This window comes from Triticum dicoccoides, chromosome 7B (genome assembly GCF_002162155.2).
Source record: "Triticum dicoccoides isolate Atlit2015 ecotype Zavitan chromosome 7B, WEW_v2.0, whole genome shotgun sequence".
Lineage (NCBI taxonomy): Eukaryota > Viridiplantae > Streptophyta > Magnoliopsida > Poales > Poaceae > Triticum > Triticum dicoccoides.
In genome coordinates, this window is record NC_041393.1 from 658,011,150 (window position 1) to 658,019,261 (window position 8,112).

Sequence of the window (8,112 nt, forward strand, 5' to 3'; positions counted from 1 at the left end):
GATGACTCACCTCCGTAGCCTCACAATCCACGCTGGCTCAAAGATGATCTCGCCATCATCCAATGGCTCTCTATGTTTTTAAGGCGGTAAGGCGAGGCGAGGCGCTGGGGGGGCGCCTCACTGCCTAAGCGCTAAGGCATAAGGCGAGGCGATGCCTTAGAGACTTGTAAGCAACAGAATTAAGTAGAATTTGGTAGGCATTAGGCAACTAGGCATACAGCCATACACACCTTGCAACTGATGGTTGTAGAGCCCATATAGTTCTGGAGAGGATGGAGAATCTGCAGGAGAGGAGGAGGAACTGCAGGAGAGGAGGGGGAGGGGGATCTGCCAGAGAGGAGGGGGAAGCTGCCAGAAAGGAGGGGGAGAAGCTCAGATCCAGCCTGGGGGTGGGGGGAAACTGAAAATGGTTACACGTCTCTCTCTCTCCCTCTAGTACCTGTTGGCGCCAAAACAAAGTTTCCCTCCTTTTCCTCCCCTCCCGGTTATCTGTTTCCTGCCTAAACCAGCCAGCTCTGTCTAAGGCGTCCTTATTTGCCTAAGGCAGACACAGTGGCGCCTAGGCGGATGCCTTGGACGCCTTAGACACACATGTAAGGCAAGGCCGACGCCTTGCCTCCTAGGGGCTCCCAGACGCCTAGGCGTCGCCTAAGCGACGCCTTAGGGACGCCTTAAAAACAGAGATGGCTCTACACGCGCATCTCCACCAAGCTCTTCAACCTCGTCGTCAAGGACGGCGCGACGGCGCGCGATATCTGGGTGGAGCTCCGTCGTCTTTTTCAAGACAATTGGGACGCTCGCATCTCTGCCCTCAACACAGAGCTGCGCACGGTCATCCAGGGTGATCGCCCCGTTGGCGTCTTCTGCCAGCAGATCAAGGCCATCGGCGACGAACTCCGCGAGCTTGGAGAAACGGTTGCCGATCATGCTCTTCTTCACGCACTCATGGGTGGCCTGGACGAGCGGTTCGCCCAACAGGCATCCTTGATTCCGCTTCTCCGACCTCTGCTGACCCTGTCCGAGGCCCGTTCGATGCTGCAGCTCGAGGAGCAGACTCAGGCCCGCAAGACTGGCGCCCCGCGCCTCTTCCACACCACGGCGCGCTCCGCTCTACCACCAGTGGCTCCTTCGTCCGCACCGCCTGCCGCGCAACCGCCGCCAGGATGGCGCCCCAGCCCCAACTACAAGGGTAAGAACCCAATTTACCGTCCACCGAAGCAGGGCTCTTCTTCCTCGGCGTCGAGTTCGTCGGCGCCCGCGGCATCGTCCCCACCTCTGCCGCCTGCGGCGTCTTCCTCGCCGGTTTCTTCCACATGGCGCCCCACAACTGATCCGTGGACTCGGCTCGTCCAAGCCTGACCGATGCCTTGGGCTGCGCCGTCCCCGTACGGTGCGCCGCCCGCCTACAGTGGAGCCTGGGCGCCCGACATGCGCCCCTCTGCCGGCGCTCCTGGTCTCCTCGGGTCCCGACCGCCGCCGCACGCCAACACTGCCTACGCGCCCTTGTACCAGTCTACTCCTGCACCAACGACGTCGTCCATGTATCCCTATGGTGTTCCTCCGGTTCCGAGCTGGGAGATGGGCGGTCCCTCGGCGCAGCCTTCTTCCTCGACGTACCACCCGGCTGCCTCTACTTCGACTTGAGCTCCGCCGACCTGGGACCAGGCTGCTCTCATTGCGGCTCTGAACTCGCTTACCACTCAGGACACAGGTACAGAATGGATCTTTGATTCTGGTGCATCTACGCATATGTCTGCATCTAGTAGTACGCTTTCTTCTCTCCATCCATCTATTCTCTTTCCATCCATCACAATCGGTGATGGCTGTACTGTTCCCGACTCTTGCGTTGGTTCAGCCACTCTTCCCTCTTCTCGATCACCACTTCTTCTTCGCGAGGTTCTGGTAGCCCCTGCTCTTATCAAAAATTTGATTTTTGTTCGCCGTTTTACAATTGATAACCATGTTTCTGTGGAGTTTGATCCATTTGGTCTGTCTGTGAAGGATCTCCACAGCAAGGAGGTGATAGCCCGGTACAATAGCTCCGGCGACCTCTATAGCATCAGCGACGTACCTTCTTCGGCACCTCATGCTATGCATGCTTCCGTGTCCCTCTGGCATCGCCGCTTTGGTCACCCCCAACGCCAGTACCACGTCCAAGCTTCTTCAAGAATTTCAGCTTCCGCATGATCGAGCCTCTCATGATAGCACTCTGTGTTCCGCATGCCAAATGGGCAAACATGTTCGCCTGCCCTTTGGCACATCTACCAGTAGCAGTACTTTTCCCTTTGAGTTGTTGCATTGTGACCTATGGACCTCTCCCATACCTAGTGTTTCTGGCTTTAAATACTATCTTGTACTTGTGGATGACTATTCTCACTATATATGGTATTTTCCTATTCGCAACAAATCAGAAGTTCATGGTCTTTTCGTTAATTTTTAGAATTATGTCTATACCCACTTCTCTCTTCCCATCCGCTTTTTACAATGTGACAACGGACGCGAATTTGACAATACTCGCAATCACGAGTTCTTTCTCCACCATGGCATTCTTCCACGTTTTTCTTGTCCTTACACATCCTCACAAAACGGGAGAGCCGAGCGCTCGCTACGCACCATCAATGACATTCTTCGTACACTCCTTATCCAAGCATCTATGCCACCCAAATTTTGGGTCGAAGCACTCCGACACGCTACCTATCTTCTTAACATTCGTCCCACTACCACCTGCCCTAAATTTTCTCCCTACGAATCTCTTTTTCTTGCATCACCTCCCTATGATAGCCTCCACACTTTTGGCTGTCTTTGCTTTCCAAACATCAGCGCCACAGCACCACACAAACTTTCTCCTCGCTCCTTACCTCGTGTCTTCCTTGGACACTCGGAGTCTCACAAAGGCAATCGTTGCTTTGACCCACAAACTGGTCGTGTTCTCCTCTCTCTACACGTTACCTTCGATGAAGCAGTCTTTCCCTTCGCCTCACACTCCTCACCAGATTTTTCCGCACCACTTTCCGCCACCAAACAGACCAGCCATAGCTCCTCTCCGATCGACGTGCATGGCCTGCATGGTCCTGTTCACGTGGTCTCATCCCAGCCAATCAGCTACCCCCTGCCAGATTCCCCTGTGCGCATATCTTCTCCGGGATCCGCACCCTCCCTTTCCCGCAATCATTGCACCGAACCCGACGCTAATTCTTCTGCAGCCAATCCCACTGCTGATTCTCCGGGGCCCGCCACTACACCGTCGACACCACTGCATGCCCCATCCGCTGCATCTTCGGGGCCCGCCACTACACCATCAACCCTACCCCATGCATCTGCCACCCCACCAATCACACCGCATGCATCTTCCCCTCCCATGCATGCATCTTCAGCTGCCTCTCCACACACACCGCAGGACCTGCGTTCTCGTTCTTCGCCTTCCCTTCCCCCGCGCCCATTGCCTAAGACAGTTGTTCCTGTTCCTATTCCTACAAACGACCACAACATGCGAACTCGCAGCAAGGCAGGTTTTGGCCTCCCCGTCAAACGCCTCAACCTCACTGCCTCATCCACTCCGCTTTCTCCACTCCCTTCTTCTTATAAAACCGCACTTCTCGGCCCAAACTGGCTTCACGCCATGAAGGAAGAGTATGATGCTCTTCTTCTAACGACACCTGATCTCTTGTTCCCCGTCCTCATGGTGCCAATGTTGTCTCCAAGAAATGGGTTTTTTGCCATAAGTTTAACTCTGATGGCTCATTGTCTTGTTACAAGGCTAGGTGGGTTTGTCGCGGTGACTCTCAACAAGCTGGTATTGACTACGATGAAACGTTCTCTCCGGTGGTTAAACCAAGTACAATTCGTGTCGTCCTCAGTCTTGCCACCTCTTCTTCTTGGCCTATTCATCAATTAGATGTCAAGAACGCCTTCCTTCACGGTTCCCTAAACGAGACTGTTTTTTGTCGCCAGCCGCTTGGTTTTGTTAACCCATCATTCCCTGATCACGTTTGCCGTCTGAACAAATCACTATACGGACTCAAACAGGCGCCTCGTGCTTGGTTTCATCACTTTGCCACTTTTATCCAAACACTAGGATTTCTTCCCTCTCGCTCAGACTCTTCCCTCTTCATTCTACAATCACAGTCTCATACTGCATACCTGCTTCTCTATGTCGATGATATTGTGCTCACTGCCTCCTCTACCTCTTTTCTTAACACCATCATTGCCTCTCTCCGTCATGAGTTTTGCATGACTGACCTAGGTGCTCTCCACCACTTTCTGGGAATTGCCGTGACCCGGTCTTCTTCCGGACTCTTTCTCTCTCAACGTCAGTATGTCCTCGATCTCCTCTCTAAAGCTGGTATGTCCGACTGCCATTCCTCCTCAACACCTGCTGCCCCCGGTTCAAAGCTTTCCGCCGAAGGTGACCCATATCCTGATCCTACTCTCTACCGTAGCATCACTAGTGCTCTCCAATACATGACTCTTACTCGTCCAGAAATCACATACGCTGCCCAGCAAGCCTGTTTGTATATGCATGACCCTCGTCTCCCTCACTTCAACCATGTCAAACGTATCTTGCGTTATCTCAAGGGTACTCTCGATCATGGTCTTTCTATTTCACCCTCGGCACCAACATCCCTAACCGCGTACTCTGATGCAGACTGGGTTGGATGCCCAGACACTCGTAGATCTACTTCTGGCTATTGTGTATACTTGGGTGATAACTTGATTTCATGGTCGTCAAAGAGACAGCTAACAGTTTCCAGGTCATCTGCTGAAGCCGAGTACAGCTCTGTTGCACATGCTGTCGCCGAAATAGTGTGGCTTCGTCAACTCCTCCAAGAGCTGCATCGGCCTCTTCACCAAGCTACTGCCGTGTACTGTGATAATATCTCTGCTGTGTACATGTCTTGTAATCCTGTACAACATCGTCGTACAAAACACATAGAGATAGATATTCACTTTGTTAGAGAAAAGGTAGCTCTAGGTGATGTTCGCGTTCTCCATGTTCCAACCAGCGCCCAGTTTGCTGACATCTTCACCAAGGGACTACCAACAGCAGCCTTCGTCGACATTCGTGCCAGTCTCAACGTCGTCGAGCCCGCCGATGACACTACTGGGGGTGTTAGACAGGAGACTCGGTCCACCAAGTCTCCCCATGATCTGCGCACGACTGGGCGCACGTACTCAGTTACGTTGGGCGTGACCCTCCTATATGTACTTTGTCTTGTACTCTGAATGAATTAAGGAAAAATCTCAATCAGTTTTCACATATTATCATCCACCCCCGGATGTTCCAGGAAACAGCTTAGGCTCGCCGTCACAGCGCCAGTGCGGGCTTCACTCAGCAGCTTAAGACTGAGTTCTACCCAACCATACAACCAACTAGGTGGATAGCAATGGATTTCCCACTCGTACCCGTCGACATCCCACCTGGATTTGATGCAGTTATCGTGGCCAAGGGTCACGGAGACAACGTTGAAACCGTCGATCTTGAACCTCCGCACAGAGCGCACAGTGTCGGTGAGGTTTGTGCAGGCATTAGCCATGGCTAAATCTGGAGAAGTGGAGGCTGGGGAGGCTGGGGAAGTGGAGAAGTGGAGGTTAGGGGCGAGCAAAATGGTGGAGCAGGGTAACCTTCAAAAGAGCCTGTGTCTCCTTGGGTAAAGAGACCGGCGTGCATACCATTGGGCCATTGGGCGGTGCATGTTGGAAACAAGCGATATCAATGAACAAGCGATCACCGTGCATGACCACCAGCTGCTCCCTTTGCCTTCCCGATGAGTCGTACGCAATGGCCTACACACCCACATCGGGCGGCTCGATCTCAAAGCGGAGCAGTGCGCGTACAGCCATGGACTCCGTGGGGTTTCAAGGAAAAGCTAATCGGTTCGGTGTTACGGTGTTCCTAGGAGTAGTACTCCCTCTGTTTCATGAAATTAATTTTCATATTATATAGCTTTACGAGTATTGTAGATGTTGATATTTTTTCTATAAAGTTGATCAAACTTTTTTAAGTCTGACTTTGACCAATTCTTATATGTAGACTAAAAAAAACAGAAGGAGTACTTCATACGCACAGCTGTGTAGTGCAGTGCAGCACACCCGTAGTAGTCAACGTTAAGTATGGATGGTTTCCACAACTAGCTGGCCGAGATAAGCTATACTCCATGTACTTTCATCAGTGGCGGGGCAAAATCAAGCCGCAGCTACCCTACAGTTCAACAAAAAGAGGCAACTCGTTGTGACATGCATGCAGACAGGCAGCAGGAAACATGGCCATACTATGCTGGCTTGTGCAATAATGCTACACCTACATATTGGTTTACGAAACCTTATGTAAATCCTTCCCACGCTAACTAAACCATAGCAAGTACTGGTTTACACCTACGTATTGGTTTACGAAATCATAGCAAGTACTCCCTCCGTTCATAAATATAAGTCCTTTTAGAGATTACACTATGGACTATATACGAAGCAAAATGAATGAATCTACACTCTAAACTATGTCTATATACATCCCTATGCAGTTTGTAGTGGAATCTCTAAAAAGACTTATATTTAGGAAAGGATGGAGTATCATGCATGCCAACTAGTCAATTTTGATGAAGTGTCATAGAATTAAAAAGAGATGGTTGAGTATCATATCATATCATGATACCATATCATAATAAATGTTATGCTATTAGTACTCCCTCCGTCTAGGTGTGTAAGTCATCTTACGAAAACCAAATAATCCCAAAACACATAGGCGCGGTGTATTAACTTCTACCTCATTTCTTGTTTCATGACATATCAACCAATAAAAGATGAGGGTGTGCATGCTTTTAATGACCTGAGACTATCAAACATGACATGCAGTGGTTAGTTCATTGCATGCAATACTATTAATTAGCAAATAAACATTAATGTCTCTCGTTTTCCCCTCCTTCTTGGTCACGGTGCACAGCCTAAGATGACTTACTCACCTAGACGGAGGGAGTATGTGTCATGCATGGCAATAAATAAAGTACTACATGATACTAATACATGATATATGCATTAGGGAGGTAGTATCACATACAAGTATCATATGCATCATATGCATGATACTATTATATGATACTCCTCATTACAACCAGCCTAATGGACATGCTCAAATTCGACCAATAGAGGGCTCTCTATACCGTCTTTTTATAACTTATATTATTGTAAAATCTCTGGCCTTTTTTTTCGAAACGGATGCAAAAGATTTAACTCCTCGATTAATTAAGAAGAAGAGAATTGCCCAGTTAATTAACAAAAAACCAGGCAAAAACTGATACAAACAACCGAAAGGTGTACTACTCAGACAACATGAAACACCGTGACCGCACCCTCCCAATGCACTACAACCGGAACCATCGACACTTGTACAACATAGCGAAGCTTCACACAAGAACACCGACCACGATAAAACCGAAGCATCCTCCATCATGAAATCGTGGGCATCTTGTGGATGACACCATCCTTCTTTCCTTTGTTTCTCTTCGCTTTCTCCCTATTGGGTTTCTTCTTGAGGAGGCAAACACTTGCGTTACCGGGTCCAGGACGATCAGCCACCCATTTGTCAAGAAAGTCATAGAACTCATTGTACTTCTTGATGTAGTTGTCATCAACCAAGGGGTCCTACTAGGGCCAGGCACCAACAAACCAGCCACATTGACATCATCGACCCGAGGAACCCCCAACACGACATCCTCCACCACAGGAACCATCGACACAATGGACTTCGGCGCCTCTAGTTGCTAACACAACAGAGGCAAAACATGCCCCTCACACAGGGCCGTCAACGAGTCCACCTCAAACCGCTCCAAGGACAAAGGCGAAGCAGGACTCAAACATATATTCTGAAGCTCTGGCATAAGTTGCAGCACCGGAGCCGCAAGCACGACGATGGACTTGCCCACAACGGTTGGCACAACGACGAAGCAGACATCAACGATGAATTGTCCCGAACACGAGGGGAGTAACAATCATAGGGCTCTGCTCCTCCGTCCTCCGTGGAGCCAACAGGGGGTAGTGGCGTCTGCGTGGCCAGAAACGTAGCCGGCACAAAGGAGAGCCTGCTCAAAACAGCCTCCGCCCGCTCCAGGAAGCTCTCGATTC

General features: G+C 50.4%; 1 pseudogene; it reads right to left on the reverse strand.

The window, feature by feature from the left end:
- LOC119339301 overlaps positions 1–5,534 on the reverse strand; it is a 7,906-nt pseudogene extending 2,372 nt beyond the window's left edge.
- Positions 5,535–8,112: the final 2,578 nt, after the last annotated feature.